Below are 25,803 nucleotides of genomic sequence, written 5' to 3'. Positions count from 1 at the left end.
AATGAATGTGGGAATCGAATGAATATGTAGATCAGATGAGTGTATGGAATGGATGAACATGTTGAATGGATGAGTGTGTAGAGTGGCTGGATGTATAGAACGGAGGAGCATGTAGTGCGGATGAGTGCGTAATACAGAAAAGCGAGTAGTACGCAGGAGTGCGTAACACAGATGAATGTACAGAACGGATGAGCGTAAACGGGATAAGTGTGTAGAACAGACGAGTATGTGGACCAGATGAGTATGTAGAGCACATCAGTATGGATAACGCATGAATATGGAAGTGCGGAGTGTGTAGACCTAGCGAGTGTATAGAGCGGAGGAGCGTATAGGACGGAGGAGCGTATAGAGCGGATGAGTGTATAGAGCGGATGAGTGGATAAAGCAGATGAATAGATTAGATAGACCGGATGAGTGGATAGACCGGATGAGTGGATAGAGTGGATGAGTAGATCAAACGGATGAGTGGATTGAATGGATGAGTAGATAGAGTAGATGAGTGGATAGAACGGATGAGTGGATAGAGTAGATGAGTGGATAAAGCGAATGAATGAATACGCGGATGAGTGGATAAGTGTACAGAGAGAATGAGTGTACAGAACGGATGAAGGTATAGAACAGATGAGTGCAGATATGAATATATAGAACAGGATATTGCTGTTGAATGCGTGAAAAGCACAAGTGCTTAAAGCAGATGAGTGCGGGGAGCAGATGAGTGCGTAGAAGGGATGAGTGCATTGTGAGGATGAATGCGTAGAGGGGAAGAGCGCGTAGTGGAGATGAGCGCGTAGAGGAGATGAGCGCGTAGAAGAGAGGAGCGCGTAGAGGGGATGAGTGCGTAGAGGGGATGAGTGCGTAGAGGGGATGAGTGCGTAGAGGGGGTGAGTGCATAGAGGGGGTGAGTGCATAGAGGGTGTGTGTGCATAGAGGGGGTGTGTGCATTGAGGGGGTGTGTGCATTGAGGGGATGAGTGCATTGAGGGGATGAGTGCGTTGAGCGGATAAATACGTAGAGGGGGTGAGCGCATAGGAGGGGTGAGTGCATAGGAGGGGTGAGTGCATAGAGGGGGTGAGTGCGTAGAGGGGAGAAGTGCATAGAAGGGATGAGTGCGTAGAGGGGATGAGTGTGTAGAAGGGAGAGGTGCGTATAAAGTGTGAGTGCGTAGAGGGGGCGAGTGCGTAGAGGGGGCGAGTGCGTAGAGGGGGCGAGTGCGTAGAGGGGGCGAGTGCGTAGAGGGGGCGAGTGCGTAGAGGGGATGAGTGCGTTGCGGGGATGAGTAAGTAGAGGGGGTGAGTGCGTAGAGGAGAGAATGCTTGAAAGAGCATATAACCCACCATGACTGGAGTACGCACAGCGAACTGGAGCGCGCGCAGAGGACTCCAACGCTCACGGCAAGCCGGAATGCATGAAAGCGTGGAGCGGACCGGAATGTACCGAGCAGACTGGGGTGCATGGAGTGGATAGGAGTGCATGGAACAGACTCGAGCACATAGAATTTGTCTGACGTATATAGTATGGTTTGGAATACAGAGAATGTCTGAAAGGGCATATAACCCAACATATCTCACCACCACGCTTACTCTCTCCTTACATCACCACTCAACTAGAACACAGAGATACTATGACACCATTTGGTATAACTGTTCCCATACCAACATTCACCGCTCACTCCACATCATTCTAAGTAATCACTGCTGGTTACACACCCCCCAGCCAGGTGTTCTCCTCAGGCCTAACGCAGCCACATCCGGTCTGGATAAATCGTGCCAGAACGAACATACGCCTGACCTCTCAACCGTCACACCTACCGCTAGAAAGCAGCCATTACACGGATACCGCACGAGCTGCACACATACCCGGTGCTCACATGTACCTTTTGACTCTCTCTACTCTCTCTACTGATCTGAACTTCGGTTCCCAAGGGCGTTCAACCTACCAGCGCTTTCAGACCATACCAATTGTATATAAGGTGCTATACAAATGCAAAATAACAATAACAATAACACAAGAAACATTATCCAATGTCCAGTTAAATTTGGTTAGCTTTCTAGAGGTGATTATTTGCATTATTTTAGTTTTTGCAGGATTTATTCTCAGGCAATTTTCTTCTGCATATTTAGCAAAGGAGACAACTAACCTTTGTAAACCAATAGGCGTGCAATCAAATAAAAGAAAATCACCTCTATACGCAGAACAACAAAAGCTAACACTGGCATTTGGGAGGGGGATGAAAGCTGCCTTGCTGATATAATCCTCAACATCGGACACATAAATATTAAAAAGGCTAGGCGCCAAAATGTTTGCCTTAGTCCTGAGTTTGTTGTAATTTTACGAGAAAGGTTACCATCTTGAGTTAACCACACAAGAATTTTTATGCAGTCCCATTAGCATGTTCAGGAGTCTGACAGGAATTCCTCATCAGGATACTTTTTCCTATAATCGACTTCGATTAACAAGGTCGTAGTTGAAAATAGTTCTAGTGACACAATGTAAATCGAGTCGTATTTCCTTGCATTTGCCAGAACCTGTAAACATTTCAACAGATACTCATTAAGTATGGTGCCCTGCTTTTTACGAAAGCTGGCTTCAAATGTTTTCACCGTCTCTGCTTTTGCGTTCCAAGCATTAAAATGAGACAGGATGATGGATGCAAATATGTTGCTATTCGCGTCCATCAGCATATTTGGCCTATCATTTTTCGGATCTATTTTCAGGTTGCGCTTGTATATCTGGACAAAAAAAGGAAATCTCTCATGAGGTGGGAGATTACCAGCCAATACTAAGTTCTGAAAGAAAGTATGCGGGATCGTGGCCCAAGAATCCATGTCTGTTATGAATAGGAGATTGAATAGGATATTAGTAAATCGGTTATAACCAGCTGCCCTAGACGTCCTGGCTTTGCTTATTCTTTCCAGGATATCATCCACGGGAACTCCATAATCTATGATCCCAAATGTAGTTTATCAGTATAAGGAGCCAAAGAATCCTCAACTCTAGCTCCTTTTTTAATAGATGTAAAGTGAGTCACCCAGATATTTTCTGGAATATGATTCAGCATGTCCTAGACACCACCCCATCCCATGCCCCACCCTATTCCTACCCATTACAAACCAATTCCAGCCCTCCCTCACTGAGTTTAACCCCATGGCAGACACTCGCAGTATCCAAAAAGCAATGCATGCCGCTATCCCTTGCACTCCTACCCCGAAGAACAATACCATCAGGAACTCCTATCTTAGCTTAGGCACAATGAGACACGATCTCTTCAGATCCAGGACACATACCACCTCGACTCCTCCTAACATAGACCTAAGCAAAAGTAAAACCAAAACCAAACCAACCATTTACATCACACACACAACAGTATCTCCCGACTAGTCCACTCCCCGCTCCAATGCCTCCTCCCCCTGTACACTCAACAGAAAACCACACCAAGCCACCACTGAAACAATCAAAGGCACACATATCAACGCTAGATCATTAGTCGCCCATGCCTTAGACATAGCCGACATCATCTCTCTCAACGATCTAGACTTCTTAGCTATTACCGAGACCTGGCTCCACGCAGCTTCAGGCCCCACCTTAGCGCTAGCCATCCCAAATGACTATACCATCTACCGCACAGACAGACAAACAGCCAAAGGCAGCGGTGTAGCCATTATTGCAAGAAGCTCCCTCAACATAAGACACATACCAAACCAATCACTCCCATCTGCAGAACTACTCACCATCAAACTATCCACTTCCAACACAAGCACAATCACCACTCATCTTATCTATAGACCGCCGGGCCCCATATCCTCATTTAATGACGATATAGCTCTCCTGCTCTCTAACCACACCAAGCCCAACTTAAGGTTACTCCTTCTAGGTGACTTCAACCTGGGGTACAATGACGAGCAAGATGATAAAGCAAGCACAGTCGCTAATACTATATCAGAATTAGGACTCACCCACCACATCTCTCAACCCACACACAACAAAGGCTGCATCCTTGACTGGATTGCAGACCTCAACTGCAACACCACCATCTTCTCTAACACACCTTGTGCCTGGACTGACCATCACCTCATCACTTTCACCATCAACAAAGACAAACAAACACCTGTGTGCCTTCCCAACGCTCCACACACACTCACAAGAAACAGCAAAAATATCACAGTCGAGGAACTCATCCCTCTACTTCAACCCATCATCAACTTCACACCCACCATTACCAACCCCACTGAATTATTAGACCTCTATAATACAACCATTCTCAAGGCCATAAATACTGTGGCACCACTCAAACCACGGAAAGCCAAACCACATGCGCATCTCAACTCCTGGTTTACTCCGGAACTAAAAATTCTCTGCAAAAACAAAAGACAAGCTGAATCAGCGTGGAAACAGTCTCCTTCCGCTAATAACAAAACATCCTATTCCCTAGCCTCCAATACCTACAAGTCAGCAATCATCCAAACAAAAAAGAACATGTACAATGAGAGAATGTGCAATGCCAAATCCAACACCAAAGAGCTCTTTAACATCCTGAGAGACCTCGAGTCCCCATCTCCCATCCTTGACACATGCACCAAAGACATCTCTTGGCGTACCAACATACAAGAAGCACTCCTTGGCAAAATTGCTATGTTACAAGCCCAAATTGGGACAAAGAAAGAAAGTCTTACCTTCGCAGACAACCCCATATCCCCCACCCACATCTTACGATTGGATGATAACAACCTATTTGAATTCTCCACCATCACTACCAAAGAGGTGGAAGACATAATTAACTATTTGAAACCCTCCAAATGCCAAGGTGACATCTGCCCTGCTACAGTTATTAAAGACGCGGCCAAATATCTCGCCGCCTTCATCACATCTCTTATAAACTCATCCTTCACATCCAGTACAGTACCTAACAACCTAAAGGACTCCTGGGTTTTACCTCTACTCAAGAAACCCACGCTAGACCCCAGTGTCCCCACCAACTACAGAGCCATTACTACTGTGCCCTTCCTCCTAAACAGAGCTGCCTGTCTGCAGATACAGAATCACCTAGAGAAAAATAACTTGCTAGGACTAAGACAGTCGGGCTTCCGCCTCAAACAGACGTTCTGAACGGGTCCCGCAAGGGAACCTTGTAATAGGGCGGAATGGGTTTACCGGCACCGGCACCATTACCGGCGCCGTTAAACCGACTCCGCCCACCTCGTAATGAGGCCCTATATCCTAATAAATGTGTATGCTATGATTTCGTGAGATTTACAATTAATATTTATCCAACATATATTAAATAAGCTGGCGCATGCCAATTAGCGAGCATTATCTTTGATATATATATGTCAGGATTTATGAGGGTCAGCAAATAGGTTTTCCCTCAGTCCCTGTGATATGAGTCAGAGCTATGATTATAAAGCACTCTTTTGCTTCCCGAGGCTAGGTCCGTGCTCAATAAATACCCTAATGAATAATGGCACATCTGTACTTCCATTTCTTTGGGTCTAATTTCACACATTTTCTTTTCTGCGAATAGTTAATAGCTTTGGAGCTATTTTTGGCTTAGGCTTGCAAATTCTGATAAATGAGGGGCCCAAACATTGTGCATGGATGTTCATAGTCGTCTACGCCCCATGCCATGCAGTCTACTGTATAGCAAGTAACACTATCTGTCAGCAATAGCATGCGTTTCACATTGACAATGTCTAAAAAGGATAGCGTGGCTAGTTTAAAGTGGGTGAGCCCAGTGCCAACAGCTTTTGCCATTACTGACTATACAGAACAAAACAAATCAAGCGAGAACTTGTTTTCACAAACGTATGGGATTTAATTGGCTCGTTTGCGCGTCTTGTTTTGACAGCGTGTTACGCTTGAGATGGATAGATAGTGCCTCGTCTTATAGTTCATCTCCTTTGCTTGCAGTGGTGGACAGATTGGTGCCAGCTTCACCTCACTGAGCCACCTCGCTCTTCAAAAGGCCGCGATCCATAGTACCACTACCGAGCCCCTTGAATTGTAGATGCAGTCAGAGGTGAGATGTAGCTTGCTGGAATCTGCGCAGAATCAGAAGGCCTGGATCCAGTGGCATTTCACTGCACGCACTTAATCTGTGTGCTCCGTCAAATACTTATCTTTTCTGTTTGGAAATACATTGCTTTTAGGGACTATTGTTATAGAAATATATGATATTCTAGCAACTGTCCTAGAATGCCTCAGTATTTAAATTAAACAAAATTAGGCCTGTCCTGCGCCAATTCATGCGATTTTCAAATGCTAAATTAAATGTACCTTCTGTGCTTTTGGCAAATGATGCCAGCTTGGCATTGAGCCCAAATTAGAGATGTTGAATGACACGATCTGGGAGTTCCTATATCACCTCACTCAGCATTGCACATGGGTCCAGGTTTTTCCTACTGTTTAAGTCACAGGGTTTGTTAGGGTCCTTTTTTTCTTGTTCGTGGGAAGACATTCCTGAGAAGACTTTGTCGTGATAAATATGTTCTCTCACTCGATTATTTATAACTATCAATAGCCACTACAATGTGTACATTGAACAACTTATATTTTTTAACATGTTACTTACACCTAGGGTCATTGTGTGTGCTGTTCGGTACCTTGCATGTAATTTGAAACGTTTACAAGGTGGCAGGTTAAAGGAAAGTCCCCTTCCCTCTTTCCTTTTACCAGGGACGTCATTTCACCAAAATGCCAGGGATAGCGGAAGTGACATTACACGACCCTTGACCCCCCTGATGACATCACAGGAAGTGATGTCATTTGACCCCACCCCAAAGTGATATCACGGGAAGTGATGGAACACGACCTTTCACCCGTTGACAAAACAGGAAGTGGCATCACATAGCATTGTACACTACAAAAATATGGTTATGATATCACTATAATGTGATGTGCATTTCATACAAGAATGGATCGCCATATGTATAATTAAGATCAGTGTGTATAGGCCCATATTACCAAATTACTGTGAATGCAAGCAGACGTCCATGGCCAAATGATAATGATGTGTTATGATATAGCACTTACGCTTAAGCGCTTTATATAGAAAACATATACATCCAATATCACCCAACCTGTGTTGGTACTCATTTATCGACCTCAGAAGGATGAAAGGCTGAGTTGAGGTGTTTAAAAACAGACTAAATCAGTGACTCACCCCCTGAAGTGTGCCTGAAATAAACCGTTCATGAGTCTGGCAATTATTTGATAGGATTCCAGAAAGACACATTATTTGGTGTTCCTATTCTTTCTTATTTAGGGCCAGAACTGAAAGTGTTAGACTTGTGGCACTCCTGTTCTTATTTTTCTTCTTTTTTAAGGCGTCTGAACAAGGAGGCCCGCCACTCCAGAAGTAAAGAGACACTTAAAAAAAAAAAAAACTTTTAGAGGTCACAAGGGAGACTTTAAAGGTCGCAACGACCCCTAAATGACGTCCCTGCCTTTCATGACCCGTCTTGTAAACAATGTATACCGCATGGACATTACGCTTTACAGGTGTTAATGGATTCCGAGCAGGTGTTGAATCGTGACAAATTCCAAAGGAATCCATTCGTTTTGCACCTGAATGACAATGTAAAAAGAATAAGGTGATCAGAAGTACCGGTTTTGCTGGGACCGTCCCGGAATTTTATGCTCTGTCCCACTTTCTCAAGATTATTTTTCCATTGGAAACTGCAGATTTTTGCTAGTAGGTTTTCCTAGCTGGCAGGCAGAAATGCACAATCTCACACAGAAGAAATGCTGCGTATTATGAATGAACATAGTGGTGATTTGTGATAAATTAATTATAATATGTGTTCAATCCACCAGATACACGTAAACCTCCATCTCCTCCAATCGCTACTGAAGTGTAGTGCCTTGAGAGTCACTTTCAAGAATTAGTCCTATTCTTAGGTTAGCTGCCCTGTCCCGATTTGGTCACCTTAAAAAAGAAGGGCAAGGTCGTCGGGCGTAGGAGGAGGACAGGACAGCAGAGAGCCCAACTCTGCTTTGCGCCCCTCCTCCACCTTGCCCCTACTCCTCCATTTCGCACAACGCCCCATATGAAATGATCCTGATAGCCTGTTCGATAGTTAGCGCCCCCTAACCCATCATTGCCAAGTGCAGATTAGTTGTGTAGCCAGCATTATTTAATGGCTACTTTCTTTCCTTTGCAGTGATGGAATCTTGTCCAGTGCTATAGCGAGGCAATCCTAGGCAGACACCTAGGTGGCCAGCAGTGGTGGGCGGGGCTCTGGGGAAAACTAGAATGTCCACACAAACCTCAAAATGGCCACTATTGGAAATGTCAGGGGTGCCAAGATGGTAATTCATCTGAGCTGCCATAAATCCCTGACCACAATGGCCAAGTGAGGCATTTCTATTCTTAGTTTTCTGCTTCTTTGCTGATCATTTCAGTAGGTTCCCTACCTCTTAACTCGTGGATATACCAAGGTGGGTGAGATCAGATGTTTTTGGCAGGTGATCTTGGACAAGGCGACTGTTGAAAGGGTGGATGTCGCCATCCACATGATGTTGAGTTTCAATGTATAGGCCACACAGTCCTGGGTGCTACAAGCCTTCTTTAGGACGGAAACCTTCTAACTGTGTGATCATACCTGTGCCACACAGCCAATAGCAGGCATGCTTTATACCTCTGTCCAGTAGATTCAAAGCTCTTCCCAACTCCACTCCTACTCAGGCCATGGCTTTTGCGATACCCCCGAGGATCAATTGGCAGCCACCAAATATGATTAATATTCGTAGGGAAGATTACCATGCACCAAAGACCTGGTGAGACACAGAACTCACCCTCTGATGAGAGACCACAGTCTTGACTTGGATATGCCTTTTTTCATACCTCCCTCTTGCCACCAATGTTAATGTCCTCCTTGCCACCATTCTTTTGGATGACGTACTTTGCAAGTGGCATGTCTGCAGCCTATGTGTGCCCTGATACTCTGTGACTAGCAGCAATCCGATAGGACATCCTGGTGAGGATCAGTGGAATGACAGAAATTAGACAGGACTGTTAGTAAAAAATGTGTGGAAACTAATTTCAGCACAGCAAAGTCTAATGTGTCCCTTCTGTGTCCCTTTATAAGGTATAGCATGGAAACAAAGGGCACCACACATTCTAAGGGAATCCACAAGTGGTTCCAAGCACATGTTTCAATTACGGCTTTCTTTTTGTTTTATTCTAAGGACGCATGGTACTTCGATAACTGAATGGTCATGATCCATGACATTCACTTCACATTAAATGCACACATCCACAATTTCACACATAAGGATTGTGAAAAGGTGCCCTGTTTGACTCTAGAAGTATGCAGCAGGGTGGTTATGGGAGACAGGGGCCATCAAAAGCTTGTGAATCCTGGGCCTGTAGGAGGTAAATAGGGGACCACAGGGCATCCATGCTTCATTGCCTGGGAGAGCGAGGAACCTCATTAATGTATACAGGGAGGCATGGGCGTAATTTTAGGGGGGGACAGGGGTGTTTGTCCCCCCACTTTCATGGCCCACCATGTTGTCCCCATTCATTTGGCTGGGGCATCTTTTCTTCGGATGTCATGTCCACCCCAACATTTTCAGCAAAGTTACTCCACTGCGGTGAGGGGCTTCCCCTTTAGGAACCAGCAAATAGCTCTATCCATATTTCCCTGATTCAAGAGAGGTCGCCTCTTCTAGTCACCAAAAGTCTGTCACCTGCAATCAAAAACCAGATCGGCCCCTGTAAGGGATCCACGACGCAGGGCTCAGAAATGAATGGTTATTGTAACGAAGTAATGTTACCCTTAGCACTAGTGCTGAGCCAATGTGTGGTTCAGAATGGTAATTCTAATACTTTGTTTTCTACAGCAACTGGTTACAATATTTTCATTCTTTGAATTTTCAATTAACCACTGAATTGCTCCAACCCATCATCTCCTTCTACCTCGCCACCCTTCCAGACAATAACAACTCAGCCTCCATCATTGCCAACTACAACAGCCTGCTACTACACACACTTCATCTTCACGCGTCTCGCAAAACCACACCCAACTGGTTTACTGAGGATCTTATCTCTCTACGTAAACACAAATGAGCCTAGAACACCTCTGGAGGAAGATCCTCTCCACGGCTCACAAACAAGCATTTCTGGTCTCAGCCAACATCTACAAAGTTTCCATCTTCACCACAACATCAAACCTTTTCAATACTAGACTCAAGGAAGCCAGTTAAAATACCAAGGAACTCTTCAACATTTTTAAAGAGCTTGAATCCCCCGCACCCCACACTGCCAGCTTCCCTAAAGACAAAACCTAGTATACCTCTATCCAAACTGCACTCTCTGATAAAACCACCATGCTGAGAAACAAAATGATCGTTAAGAAATCACTATCAGCCAAGGACGTGCCTCCCACCCCCGACCCCTTCTCTGACTAACCCTCCCCCCCTTCACCACTCCACCATTCAACTTCTCCCAAGTCTTTGCCTCTGACATCATAGCTATCATTCAAAACCTCAAACCATCCAACTGCAAGGGCAACACCTGCCCCACCCAGATCATCAAAATGTGTGCCGCACCAATAATCACCTAATTCAGAAACGCCTCCTTTGACTCTAGCTCTGTCCCCATAACTATAAAGGAAGCCTGGGTCAGGAAGGCTAGGTCACCCCCTTCTCAAGAAAACCTCCCTTGATCCCACACTCCCTACCAACTACTGCCCCATCACTACAGTTCCCTATGTTCTCAGAATTCTAGATCTAGATCGCACGGCATACATCCAACTCCAAGCCTACCTCGAAAAACACAACCTCCTTGACTCCCGTCAATCGTGCTTCAGACCCAGACACAGCACAGAGCACAGAGACCGCCCTCCTGGACCTTAAAATCAAGCTTGATGGCATTCGCTATCCTCCTCCTACTTGACCTCTCTGCTGCCTTCGACCTGGTCGACTAGGAAATTCTCTGCCAGCACCTCTCCACCAAATTCAACTTATCATCAGAAGTTGCCAACTGGATGAAATCCTTTCTTTGCAAGCACCTCTTCAGGGTCTTCGCTGGCTCAGATGCTGCTGGCCCCAATAGCCTCCCGTACGGAGTCCCCCAGGGGTCCTGCATCTCACCCATTTTGTATAACATGTATACTAAACCACTGTTTGACCAACTTGACCACTTTGGAAACCCATAGACAAACTTTGCTGATGACACTCAAATCCTGCTAAAACTCAAGGGGAACCACCCTGCTGACTCCACCAACATTAACCATGTCTACAGCCTCATTCAGGCCTGGATGGCAGACCACCACTTGTGCCTAAACAATGAGAAAACAAAGCTCCTCATTGAAGGATATCCTCACAACCTCAAGCTCCTAGACCCGGCATTTGCCTAATTTCTCATCGATGGTAATCTCACTATTGTCTCTAGCCATGTGAAAACCCTGGGTATCCACTTAGATGCAGATCTAACCATGCACAAACATGTAAAGGCCCTTGCCTTTACCACTAAGCTCATCAACCTCAGCAGAACATTTCTCTCTACTGACAACTTTCTCACCATTGCCAGGGCTATCATTGGTCTACTGCAGGCACCTCCTCACAAAATCTCAACAAACTTCACTGATTCCATACAATGCCCTACACCCATGTTTGGATCATGTTTCCCATGAAACCCATTGGCTGCCAATCAAAGCCTGCATTGAGTTCAAGATCCTCTCCATAACACACAGATGCATCTACAACGTTGCCCCAACCTTCCTCAGTCAACGCATCACCAAAAAACACCATACCAGACGTCTGTGCTCCTCTACCACCAAGCCACTAACATCCAAACATTCTCCAGGAAACAAGCAGATGAGCCAACTTTATCATCACTGCCCCCTCCCTATGGAATGCCCTCCCCTCCACATCCAAGAAGAACCCTCCTACCCTATCTTCAGAAAGAGACTCAAGACTCTGCTCTTCGACAAAAATGAATGACTGTGCATGAATAACTGTGCTTTTAAATGACTAACTTAACATGCCTTCAGACTGACACTGTACCCCTTATCCCACACTAAGTTGTACCAGCTGTGTGATACGTATGAGTTTGGGCACTGTCAAAAAATGAAATAAATAAAAAAAAATAATTTGGCAGCAGCCCTTGCAAAAAAAAACTCATACACAGCATTCATTTTAACATGGTCCCTGAGACAGACACTGATACTGCTGCAAAACAAACAATAAAAGAAGGCACTCAATCATGGTCTGCAGTACTTGCACAGATACACTCTAGCCCTCCCAATGTCTAACTTATACAATGAATTCTTCAGGAAACATAAAGTGTAATTTCTCTCATAACAAAGGTGTTCCAAAGCAAAATAGCTCCCCTGGGAAATGTATAGCTCCCTTTGTACACACTGACAAACCATAGGCTATTTGATGGGAACAACCAATCGTGCCAAAGTTTCCAGAGGCGGGAAGCTCTCTAATATTCAGCCACAGTTAGAAATATATCTGGCTTTAAAATACCCTTAGACCAGACCCTCAGAGACCACCTGACCCTCAGCACATGAGCCAAACCAAAACTAAGCCAGTCCACACCACCGAGATGCAGCACGTTTCCATAGCCTTCAACTTAGGAAAGTGGGAAGTAATGTATAAAGGTGACCCTGGACAGTCACTAGGGGGGGGAGTGTTTGGAAGAGAGTAGTGAGATGGAACCACATTAAGAAGGTTGGAGGAGGGCATTGAAGGATGGGAGTAGGAAGTTGTGCTGGAGGAGAAGGTGTAACATCAGAGAAAGTTGTTTGCTGGAGTAGGACTACAATCTGAAAGGAGTTCTTAGAAGGAATGTTTGAAGTGCTGACCAAAGTCATTCTCTAAGATGAATCTGGACAAGTAAACCACCAGCTAGATAGGGAGATACTTATATCAAACCTGAGAAGGAAGAGGGCGTAAATCAGATGACCTACTGATCCCTTGTGAATATTCAGGTTCCACTGGGCCAGACTGGTGCAGGTCAGACATTAGTGGCGGGTGGAGGAACAAGTTGGTGCAGCAACATCATGGGGTAGGGGGCATATGTTAAATCCTCCTGGATGAGGGTGGCCCCTAGAACACAGTCCTGAGAGCAGGGGGAGAACAGAGGCATGCACAACCACCCCTCTCACCCAGGTGCCCTGGGAGAAGTCTTTGGTAGCTGCTTACATCGGTTGAAAGAAGCTCTATTTCTGTGCCAGGTGCTGAAGCATCCAGAGAAGGAGGATCCTGAAATAAGCAGGCCTATAGTATGGGTTCAGGAACCTCTAGAAACCCACAAGCTGAAGACAAAGATCAGAATTCTTCAGTAGATGATGGACCATCCTCAGGCAGGAGCCAAAGAGAGACACTTGTACGAGATTTTTCTTATCTTTATTAACCATTGCCTATTGACTTGATTATTCCATGGAAGGAAACTGGACAGTCCCAGAAGAAGCAAGCGCAAGAAATCCCTATCGATATCTATAGTGGACATGTGTTTGTTTCTTTGTACCTACTTTCCCACGACAATAATATCCCTGAAGTAGGGGAAGAATCCATCAACTTGCAAACTCGACAGCTGTTGTAAAATTCACATTTAGTTATACCTTAACCTGGTCAGGTTTGAATCTGATGAGGAGGCTTCTTGTATGGTTGTTTCTCTCCCTCAATACTTTTTTGTTAAACATATATGACTGGGGACTGCAATCTTTGGATCTCCAGATGTATTGAACTATGACACCCACGATTCATCACCAATGACTATGATGGCTGGTTATGGTGGGAGTTGTAGTCCGAAACATCTGAAGAGCCAAAGCTTGTAGATCCCTGCCCTATAAATGAAAAGGATAAAACTAAATGTTTAAATCATTTACTTAACAAGTGTCAAAAAAGCTAAAACATATTCTATTTACAATTGGAAGTCTCAAACATAAGTGAAATGGAAGTGCTTCAGGTGGCATGTTGCTTCAGAAGACAGCACAAGATGGTTTATAGTCTCCTTGTGATTAGAGTTTTTACACATTCTATTCTGTTTGTTTAGCAAAAACCAAGGCCTGATACATTCCAAGGCAGGAAGTACATTGAATTGAAATCTTATATACGTTGATCGCGCTTTATAGAAAGGAAACAAGGATATGTATTTGGATAGGGTCCTTCTCTGCCTGTGAAAACAGCCATAACCTTATACATGGAATAAGCCCCCAAACCATCGATGGACAAGCGCCAGTCTAAGTCAAAGAGTTTCCTCTTGCAAATTCAAGAGTCTCCCTTAAATTAGTGTCCTCCAAACTAAAAGATTCAAATATAGATTTCATGCTTGACCCAAAACAATGTAAATGCTTATTCAGCCAAAGCTCAAGCTCCTTCAGGACAACAGCAGCAAATATCTTGCTAGTGGCATCTAAAAGGGTGATATGTCTGTTGTTTGTTGGAGTAGACTTATTGCCATTATTTTTTACACATGGGAACTATATATGCAACGCTCCAGGAAGGAGGCAGCACCCCTGTATTCAAGATCTCTCTAAAATGATGACCTAGGAAAGAAGCCCAGAGAGCAGTATCATATTCCAAGGTTATTAGGGCCATCTTGTCTGGTCCCAGCACCCTAGACCCGTTACATTTCCTTATTATCTGGGCAATACCCTCGGATCAAAGGAGGTTCATGAAACGGCCTCTGAGATATCTGTAGGTAGAACGTGCAACCCAATCTTTTTAGTTTCCCAAAAGGTAGTGGCATAGTGTGCTACCCATCTAGCCTCACTAACTATGGACAATTCCTCCACCATATCCTTCTCTACACATTTGCTCATTAATTTCCAAAATTGTGCCACATCCTGCTTAATCAGATGTTCCACAGCTAGTTGGTCATCTTCAATTTGAAGAAGAAACATCATACTCTTAACAAAATTCTTGTATTGCTGCTTGATTTCCCTTTTTTCAGAATAAACGTGTTCTACTGTTAAATTACAGTCACGAAGATTGTGGGTTGTACCTTTTGAACTTTTTGTGCCTTTGCCACTCTACTATCTTAGCGATGGGAATGGCTATTCTGCTTAAGTATTTGATCCCTCTGAATAGACTTCACCAAACAATCGGCCAACCTTCCAGTGGCCTCACTTATTTGGATTGTAAATCTATTTAAAAGAGAGGTATTCCATCTCATCCTAAAGCCTTATTACAGGTTTCCAAAAGGGACAACCAAGGGCAAGATACTGATTTACTATACTGAAGCGCAAGCACTACGGTCAGTGGAAGATGATCACTGCTATGCGATTTTAGTATATTAATTGCTAAGCATTGCAACACCAACAAAGAGGAAACAAAAATGTGATCAATCCATGAGGTAGCTGTGCCACGGGACCATGTATAGATTGATTTCCACCCTCATTGTCCTTGGTCATCAAAATAGAGAGGTCCCAGATCTTGAAAAAATCACACCAGGATTCTCCCCAGCATCTAGACAATGCATTCAATTTTTTCTTAGGGTTACTTTTAGGATCGCAAAGATCTGCTGTGCACTCAACATTAAGATCACCTCCAGTTATAATGTTCGCGGCATGGCCCAACCCCAACCAGAATTCCAAAATAGTTGCCAAATCCTCTTGGAATTTATTGAGTTTGGTTTTAACTGGATTCCTATAAAGATTTAAAAGCAATATTTCTCTATTGCTATTAGTTAATTTCAACCCAGTAGCCAAAATCCCGGGAGAGCTCTCATCGAACATAAATACCTCAATCTCCACTCTGATATCAATGGAAATGGTTAATCGCCCGCTGGGTATCCCCCAGGAAAACTTGAGTGCAGTTTGCGAAAAAACTTGTAATCCATTGGTATGCAGGGTCGGAGGAAGCCATGATCACCTGAAACATACACACATCACATTCACATATCATAGACCCAGGAATTATCAGTTCTCTCAAATTATTTAACCCACCACAATTCCACGTCAGGGGTCTAAGGGATTCAGTGTTAAAGATTAGGCTGGATTCCTTTGGGCATGATTCTCGTACAAATAGCCTCTAGTAGCCAAGAACAGTCCCTGACCAATACCCCCTAGAGATTTAATTAATTACATAACAGGCATAGCCCAAGTCATCGGACCCCCGGCACATTTATTGGGGTTGTGATCTTTCTTGTCACCAACATCCAGCACAAAGTTATACATTTGACTTTGATTTTCAAAATAGATTACATCAAAGCCCATGGATCTTATAGTATCTGCCTGCCCCCATACCGTTTTTGCTAGTACGTGTGAATGGAAAGGTGCTCTTAATCTGTTCAATCCTGATGATTGAATAGCAATGAAGTCAATGTCTCCTGAATGCAGACATCTCAAAGCAGGAATCTCTGTAAAGATGGAAAGCAACTTGGCGTGATTATATTGCAAGTTCCCATTAATTTGAGGGAGGTTCTCGAAAACCAAACACATGAGTATCATAGTACAATTTTATTTATTGAGCACCCTGGGGACCTCTCTTCTTTATCCATAATGTCTGAATTCCTGTTCTTATTTACAACCAGAATAAAATAGATACCTCGGTTTGCCAGATTATTATTCAGCCCCTCAGCAGGGAATACATCTTTTCTGTTCAAGGTGGACATCCGGTCCAAAACACAATTTAAGGCTGCAAAACCTAGTGTTCCTACAGGAACAGGAGTTGCCACCAAGGTTTCCAACTCTTTAGGAATAGATATAAAGCCCATGATTCATGGAATTATTTCCGCGTAAAAACGCACATTTGCGTGCCATTCTGCCGAAAATCACTGTTTGAGGTATGGGTATTTTCGGGCAGAATGGCGCTCAAATGTGCATTTTACACGCAAATAATTTCATGAATAAGGGTGAAAATCTGTAATTTGTTTGTTGTATGGACAAAGCCACTTTTTTCCCATCATTTTGTTAGAGAGTTTTCCTGCCACCTCCACCTCTTTGACGATATTCTTGGTTCTATCAGACTCAATATCTATCCCCTGTGTTCTCTTGGACTCTAGTCAGTGCTCTCAGAAATGTCCTAGATGATTTTGTCTTGGATTCTTGGATTCTTTGATATCTGGTACATTTTTCGTTTTAGCTTTTTGAACGTGGACCGAGGTAATTCCCTTAGAAGAAAACAATGGTTGAGAGTCTATAACAACCATCAAGAACTCATTCGCATCCTGATGGTTGAGGTTTTACAGGTGCTCAACAGATTGTGGCTCAAACAACTCAATTGAAGCACTTATACAAGAGATATTTACAGGGGAAGGACCATTAACAACATTTAAGGCTAAGTGTAACAATTCCTCTTCAGTAGTCTCTAGGTCCAACATCCTTGTGCCATGACCCATCGGACACGCCCCTTCTGGCCCGTCTGGTCCCTGTCTCACAGGGGCTTGCACTCTGTTGTACTACCAATATGGCTGCAAACACTGAACGCTGCCTACCAGTCTTCGCGTTCATTGCAGCACACTCGATAAAATTATCACGGATGGCACTCTATTAAGAGTGGCACAGGACACCCAGGAAGGGTTTGGGTGGTTGTGCCAAAGTAAAGTGGACAGATAAGTACACACACAGCTGAAAGAAAGGAGAATGAAGAGTAGGCAAGTGTAGTAAGGAAAAAGGTACAGAATGGATTCCCTCTTGAGGTGTATGCAGATATAGGAAAAGAGTATTCCACGAACCCTAGGAAAACTCTAGCCTTCTGCACAGTTTGCTATAACAGAGGCCCATGCTGTTTGCTCATGGCTTGGAACAACAGCTATGGGTGTCTGTAACGTAGAAACTAGACAAGGGAAGGGTCAGAGGTTGCCTGACGGAAACCAAGAGACAAGCTCTGTACAAGGGGTCTACAAACAGTACAAGAGAAGACACTAACAGATAAATCCAGGGAATAGGAAGTCGAATAGCAAACTAGCAGAAGAAATGAAGGGAAAGCCGTATAACAGGATAGGATAGGAATAAAGAAACAGAGGGTTGAAAACAAGAAAGAAAGCAAGGGAGCAGCAGTCAGGAAACAGGGGGACTGCAGTAACTGAAAGTAAATAATGTAGGTAAACTGTTGTGGATAGCAGAGGATACAAGGTACAAGGGTACAAGGTTGAAAGCTCAAAGAAGCAAGGAAGCAATGGGCAAGCCCAAAAGGAGTAGGGCTGTAAGGAAGGAAGCCCCGAGGGAAAGGGCTTAAGGCAGCGGAACGAAGCAGGCTGCACGGCTTGGAGCCCAGAATGGCCGGGCAGCAAGGAGTGAGCCCAGAGGAGTAGGGCCGCTGACTGTAGAAGGTTGCAGGAGGACTGTAGAAGGCTGCTAGACTGTAAGCCCAGCGGACGAAGACTGTAGGTTGAAGGCAGTAGAGCGTGATCTGCTGTAAGGCAGGAGCCTGGGAGGCAATGGCGGAAGGTAGCAGCGGAGCGTGATCGGCTGCAAGGCAGGAGCCTGGAAGGCAATGGCGGAAGCTAGCAGCGGAGCGTGATTGGCTGCTTGGCTGGAGCCTGGAAGGCAAGGACGGAAGGTAGCAGCGGAGCGTGATCAGCTGCAAGGCTAGATCCTGGAAGGCAAGGACGGAAGGTAGCAGCGGAGCGTGATCGGCTGCAAGGCTGGATCCTGGAAGGCAAGGACGGAAGGTAGCAGCGGAGCGTGATCGGCTGCAAGGCTGGATCCTGGAAGGCAAGGACGGAAGGTAGCAGCGGAGCGTGATCGGCTGCAAAGCTGGATCCTGGAAGGCAAGGATGGAAGGTAGCAGTGGAGAGTGATCGGCTGCTATGCAGAGGAACCGCATACAAAGATACGTAGTTCGAAGCAAAAAGGTGCTGGAAGGACTCTTACTGCAAGAGACTGAGCCCCTGCAGGCAGCAGCTTTTATACTACCCAGCCCAGCACAGAGGCAGGCTAATTGGTCGCACCTGGCTAAGCACACCTGCAGACAATCGACCACCTCCCTCTCTGTTCCTGAGCTGGTGGAAGCAGAGCAAATCCCTAAGGCTTCTGGGGATTGTAGTTCCGATGATGACCAATAGGAATAGCCAGGAATAGATGGGTATAGCCAAGTGCATTGTGGTAAGTGAAGTTTGTTGGAAAAAATAGAAAAGTACCAAAGTCTCGAAAATGGGAAATAAGGTCCATGTTGATCGCCAATGTATGCGCCCATGACGCAGGCATGACAAAAATAGCCACACCCTGCGCTTCCGCGCATCTCAATGCTACTGTTAGCTGTGGCTAGACGTGTGCTCCGTAGTTCACCTTCGCGGAAATTTGTTGCTTTCCTGGTTTTCGGAACCTTGCTCCATTCTATACCTTCTCCTTCTTACCCACCCTTCTCCCGGAATACGTGCACCCACCTCCGAGTGCTTCTTCCCCTTATTTTTTCCTGGATTTCCTGGAGTTTACTATCAATCCCGGAGAAGAAGTTGAACGAACACTGGAAGCCGAAGACAGCTGAGCGGGCTTGTACAAGACCTGAACCATAAGGAAGAAAACTTCTACAACGGAATCCATCAAGCAATGAAAACAGGTGAGAAAGGGGAAAACCTGTGACAGATTGAGATGCCACCTGACCGAAGTCGATACAGACATGGAGGCGGCTGTTCAGGATCTTATGCGCGGCATGCAGGAACTAACAACCGAAGTACAAAACCTAAAGGCAGAGAATGCCGCGCTAAAGCAATTGGTTTTATCCCGCGATTCTGCCACGAAGAAGACCGTACTATTGGGCAGCATTGTTGACAAATATGATGGGTCAGCAAAGAACCTTCGTGGATTCCTAGATTCCTGTTTGGTCCACTTTACTTTTAAGCCCTATTATTTCTCCACCCCCAGGGCTAAAGTGGGCTTTATTATTTCACACCTTACCAGGAATGCATTAACCTGGGCCACACCATTAGTTAATGCCGGAGATGCCCTCCTGGATGATTATGACGGATTCATTCGAGCACTTAAGACCATGTTTAACCGTCCAGATCAGATCTATAGTGCTCAAGAACGCCTTCTCGATTTCCAGCAGGGTTCCCAGGATATGCTCACATATGTTACACTATTTAAGCTATTGGCTAAAGAAGCAGACTGGTCCTCTGAAGCCTGTTTCACCCTCTTTCGAAGAGGGTTGAACGAAGACATCAAGAATGAACTGGCCAGGCTGGCACATCCATGTTCATACCAGGCCCTTATGGATCTTGCTCTACAGATTGACTTTCGCATACAGAAAAGGAAGGCAGAGAAAAAGAAAACCAAGTCACCCTTCCAGAAGAATCCCATAGAGATCCCCACGAAATCCGAAGACAGCTCTGCCCCTATTAACCAACCTGAACCCATGCAATTAGGGGCCTTCCGTGGACCAATATCCCCCCAAGAAAGATTACTAAGGATCCATACCGGTTTATGCATGTATTGCGAATCGGACAAACATTTAGTGAGAGAGTGTCCTATAGCTCCTCCATGGCGTTCGGGAAATGCCAGCTCCCGATCCTAGATGGAGCGCAGTCTCGGGAGAGAGATGTTGGCTCCACATCTATACCATCCTTGAACTCTCCTGGACAGAACAATCTGGTAATTTTACAGGCCTTTCTATTGCCATCCAAGAAGAACACCTATCCCATTCTGGCATTAGTGGACTGTGGGGCCATGGGAATATTCATAGACCAAGAATGGGTCCTTAAACACCATATTCCCTACGAATCCCGGAATGTCATGCAACCTGTAGAAGCAATTGATGGGAGACCTCTTTCTTCTGGACCGATAACCCTCCAGACTAAGGAAATTGAGCTAGCAATAAACCACCATCGAGAGAAGATAAGGTTTGACATCATAAAATCCGCCCATTACCCATTGGTTTTGGGAATGCTCTGGCTACAAAGACACAATCCATACATCAATTGGGCAGCAGGTTCCTTGTTCCTGGGTTCCGAACTTTGCATGTCTCATTGCCTACCCCCGGTCCGCGCTCCGACACCAGCGAAAGGACTTTCAGCAAACCATCTAGGTCTACTCTCGGTCTCAAACATCATTCAGGTTCCTAAAGTCTATCAGGAATACTCTGATGTGTTTTCTTCTGCTATTGTTCAAGCCTTACCTCCTCATAGACCAGAAGACTGTGCTATTAAAACTCTCCCTTAATTAAGGTACATGTATTTATATTTGTATAAGTTCCTTCTGAGAAGTATTGTATATATTCTGCATATCTCCCGTTGCAATGAGTCATCTACCATGACCTTCTAAACATGTTTCTCCTGGCACCCATCTGTGCTATCTGCTACCATACCCTGTAGAGAAGAACTTTATTGGGTTAGTATGAAAAGGCGAGCAGCCCTATGAAGACATTTAAAGAGCTCATGATAAACTGGTGTCTCTTAAAAGGCATTAGGACTACAATATGCAGCGTAGAGTCTAACACCGGAAGCACTCAACCCTAGCTGTTTGTAGAGGCAGTGGCCTCCTACAAAACATTGTGATTACCCTTTGGGCCAATCCACCGCTTGGAACACTGGTGTTTTGGACTACAACTCCCATCAGCACTAGCCAGCAGAGTCAATCGTTAAGGATCAAGAGGGTTGTGCTCCAAAATATCCTGAGAGTCACAAGTTACAAGCTCCTCGTCTTGGGCATACAGTCCACTGTTTGAGTACTTGCTTCTACATGTCTTGTTGGAATAGGGCAACATTCTGGGGGAGCCGTACAACCTTGCATTGCCATAGGCCATTAGTAGAGGCAGATATTGAACGTATGACCATAGTGCCCATAGAAGGCACACTGGCATGGTTAAATTACTATCTACAATAAAGGTACCAAGCACTACTGCAACCTGCAGCTTCATACAGGTTAATTAGACAATGACCAGAAATTCATAAATAGAGATTCCCATAGACATATTAAGAAATGGGATTGCACCCTGTCACACAGTTTAGTGTTGGTAGGAATGATGCAGTAGTTTTTCAAACAGAAGTACAGGTTCTTAAGATGTACCCTGCCGCATGCTGGAGAACTAGCAGCTACTTTTTCCAGTACATATCTACAGTATTGTCTCCTACAGATAGCTCGAACAATGTACCTCAATTCAGAGATTCAGCACCCTGGCAGCTGTAGTGCAAGCTTCCCCTTACTAATAACAGGCGCAGAACTTTTAGCTGCAGTTCATGTTACATTCCAATACACAGAACAGGTACACTATAGGCATTAACAGTGCATGCTCCCTTCAGATAAAGAGAACAGGCTCATGAGAAACAGAAACTGTTCACCCTTCCCAAGCACATGTAAACAAAATAGGTATAATACAGGCATCAAACAGAACAGGGTGAGCAACTCTACCTCATTCGGTGTATCTCTTCCTTTCTCTTTCAATTGCTTCCTTTGCCCCTTTTCTTTACTGTTTTGACTTTCTTCTTTTCCCTTTTTCTGTTTCTTTCTTCTGCTGGTCTTTTTCCTTCTGTCTATAGCTTTCCTCACTACCTTTGATTTTCTTTATCTGCCCTTATCTTCTTTTTATATTTAATTTCTCTCATCATTACTTCTCTTTTACTCATCTTGTCATTTCTGTGGTCTCTTTTATTCCCTGAAATCCCCACCCTTTGCCCCGCCATGCCAGTTTTGTCCTCTGTTCGAGGCCTCCAGGATTGAAGTCAAAATTGGGAAGGTTTAGTGTGATCAGGAGCTGAGGCGAGTATTGCAGCAGTAATAAACAGAAAGAGTCCCTCTTTGCCCGCAAGGGGTCATATTACAGTAACTTTGAAAGGTGGAAGGTCAATGTTTCACAGTATTAGCACAAGAGCAGTAGTTGTGCTAGTTCTTCCCCTTGGGCAAGCACTAGATTGGCTGGTGACTTTTTTCACTGGTGGGAATCCACACAAGAGAATGGGCACAGAATTTATTCTTAAATAATGGGTTGTAATGGTCCATCTTGCAACACATTTGTTTGTGAGAAAATGGGTTAAAAGCTATACAATTTACAATACATTTTGCAGGAAATGTTTATTGTTAATATAACATTGTTCCTTAATTGCAAAACACATATCTCTTCTCATATAATGAAACTAATGTATAATCAAGTAATAGTTGTTGCAGATGGCCTTAATAACCTGTGGTGGCTCCAGGAATTTTCCAGGGTTTTATTAAAAATACAGCAATAGGTATATTGACAGTTCTCTTTTTTTTTAATTGTAAAATGGTTTATTGCAAACCTTATTCAAATCAAGTTTTACAAAGGTAGCGGGCGCCCCTCTCTCGCAAGAACAGACATGATAACCTGTTCAGTGGTTATTAACCACTTGAGAGTCCGCAGCCACTGCTTTTACTCACTGTGCCTTTCACAGATGGGAAATATCCATTTGCATATCAGTCTTTGTCCTGCCCAGGGGCAGTCCAGCACCGAAATACAATGGCAATTCCAATCTGAACGAGAGTACCACCAGCAACCCCATACACGTGTTTCACCCTTGTTGGGGATCATCAGTGAGGTGAAGCTGATGCCTCTCTAAGCACAGTGAGAGGGAGCTTCACTGATGATGCCCAACAAGGCTGAAACCCGTGTATGGGGTTGCTGTAGGTACTCTTGTTCAGAGAGGAATTGCCATAGCATTTCGGTGCTGGACTGCCCATGTGGGCGGGACAAAGACTGATATGCAAATGGATATTTCCCATCTGTGAAAGGTACAGTGAGCAAAAAGCAGATGGCTGCGAACTCTCAATGTGGTTAACAACCACTGAACAGGTTATCATGCCTTGTTCTTCCGAGAGAGGGGCGCCTGCTACCTTTGTTGAATTCTTTGAAGGAACTTGGGGTTGGTCACCCTAGGTTACCTGGGGGCAACCAGACGTGGACTCCCTGCTCACTGTGCTTAGAGAGACTCAGCTTCACCTCACTGATGATGCCCAACAAGGCTGAAACCCGCGTATGGGGTTGCTGTAGGTACTCTTGTTCAGAGAGGAATTGCCATAGCATTTCGGTGCTGGACTGCCCATGTGGGCGGGACAAAGACTGATATGCAAATGGATATTTCCCATCTGTGAAAGGTACAGTGAGCAAAAAGCAGATGGCTGCGAACTCTCAATGTGGTTAACAACCACTGAACAGGTTATCATGCCTTGTTCTTCCGAGAGAGGGGCGCCTGCTACCTTTGTTGAATTCTTTGAAGGAACTTGGGGTTGGTCACCCTAGGTTACCTGGGGGCAACCAGACGTGGACTCCCTGCTCACTGTGCTTAGAGAGGCTCAGCTTCACCTCACTGATGATGCCCAACAAGGCTGAAACCCGTGTATGGGGTTGCTGTAGGTACTCTTGTTCAGAGAGGAATTGCCATAGCATTTCGGTGCTGGACTGCCCATGTGGGCGGGACAAAGACTGATATGCAAATGGATATTTCCCATCTGTGAAAGGTACAGTGAGCAAAAAGCAGATGGCTGCGAACTCTCAATGTGGTTAACAACCACTGAACAGGTTATCATGCCTTGTTCTTCCGAGAGAGGGACGCCTGCTACCTTTGTTGAATTCTTTGAAGGAACTTGGGGTTGGTCACCCGAGGTTACCTGGGGGCAACCAGACGTGGACTCCCTGCTCACTGTGCTTAGAGAGGCTCAGCTTCACCTCACTGATGATGCCCAACAAGGCTGAAACCCGTGTATGGGGTTGCTGTAGGTACTCTTGTTCAGAGAGGAATTGCCATAGCATTTCGGTGCTGGACTGCCCATGTGGGCGGGACAAAGACTGATATGCAAATGGATATTTCCCATCTGTGAAAGGTACAGTGAGCAAAAAGCAGATGGCTGCGAACTCTCAATGTGGTTAACAACCACTGAACAGGTTATCATGCCTTGTTCTTCCGAGAGAGGGGCGCCTGCTACCTTTGTTGAATTCTTTGAAGGAACTTGGGGTTGGTCACCCTAGGTTACCTGGGGGCAACCAGACGTGGACTCCCTGCTCACTGTGCTTAGAGAGGCTCAGCTTCACCTCACTGATGATGCCCAACAAGGCTGAAACCCGTGTATGGGGTTGCTGTAGGTACTCTTGTTCAGAGAGGAATTGCCATAGCATTTCGGTGCTGGACTGCCCATGTGGGCGGGACAAAGACTGATATGCAAATGGATATTTCCCATCTGCGAAAGGCACAGTGAGCAAAAAGCAGATGGCTGCGAACTCTCAATGTGGTTAACAACCACTGAACAGGTTATCATGCCTTGTTCTTCCGAGAGAGGGGCGCCTGCTACCTTTGTTGAATTCTTATTCAAATCAATCAATGATAAAACACATTATTCATTACATGATTACACTCATAAAATCACATTTACATTTTAAATTCATAATTCAGCATTCATAATTCATTTTTACATTATTACAACACCCGCATTAATACCAATCATCATCCTTTTGTATAAAATGTTTAAAATACCATCATAAAAACAAGAAAAATGTATTATCACATTAATTCTCAAACATTTATTCTCAACATTCCATCCATTCAATTACCTGACAAACCTTCTTTGCGTGTTCATGAGATATCAATAATCTTGAAAAACTTAGCTACCCTAATCAGTAGTGAGGAAGTTGACCCTTGTTTTAATATTCCCAAAAATGGTCTGTTTTCAAAGAGGCGGTTGCATGAACAAAGTCACCAAAAAGCTCTTCTCTCAATTTTTGGAAAGCCCCACATGCAATGAATAAGTGTTTAAGGCATGCCCGGTACAGATCTCACCTCTCCTGTTGCTAATAGATTAAATCGAAACCTTAAGAACGTTTCTCTGTATCGGCTATCAGGATACAGTGTCAGATACTTCTGGAGTGTTCCTCTCTTTTCACACTCAGCACTTATTTCTCCAATCCATATCCAATCTTTTTCCATCATCTGCTTTTTTACTTGGACTAAATTTTGTAGCAATA

The 25,803-nt window shown here is 44.6% G+C and overlaps 1 protein-coding gene across 2 annotated transcripts in view; it reads left to right on the top strand.

The window, feature by feature from the left end:
• BANK1 (B cell scaffold protein with ankyrin repeats 1) overlaps positions 1-25,803 on the top strand; it is a 2,974,928-nt gene that overhangs the window by 2,226,213 nt on the left and 722,912 nt on the right. The gene's annotated exons all lie outside the window — the stretch shown is intronic.

The sequence above is a fragment of the Ambystoma mexicanum genome, chromosome 6q (genome assembly GCF_040938575.1).
Source record: "Ambystoma mexicanum isolate Mex_15411 chromosome 6q, UKY_AmexF1_1, whole genome shotgun sequence".
Lineage (NCBI taxonomy): Eukaryota > Metazoa > Chordata > Amphibia > Caudata > Ambystomatidae > Ambystoma > Ambystoma mexicanum.
Note: the sequence above shows the minus strand (reverse complement) of the source record. Positions and strands in the feature narration are given on the sequence as shown.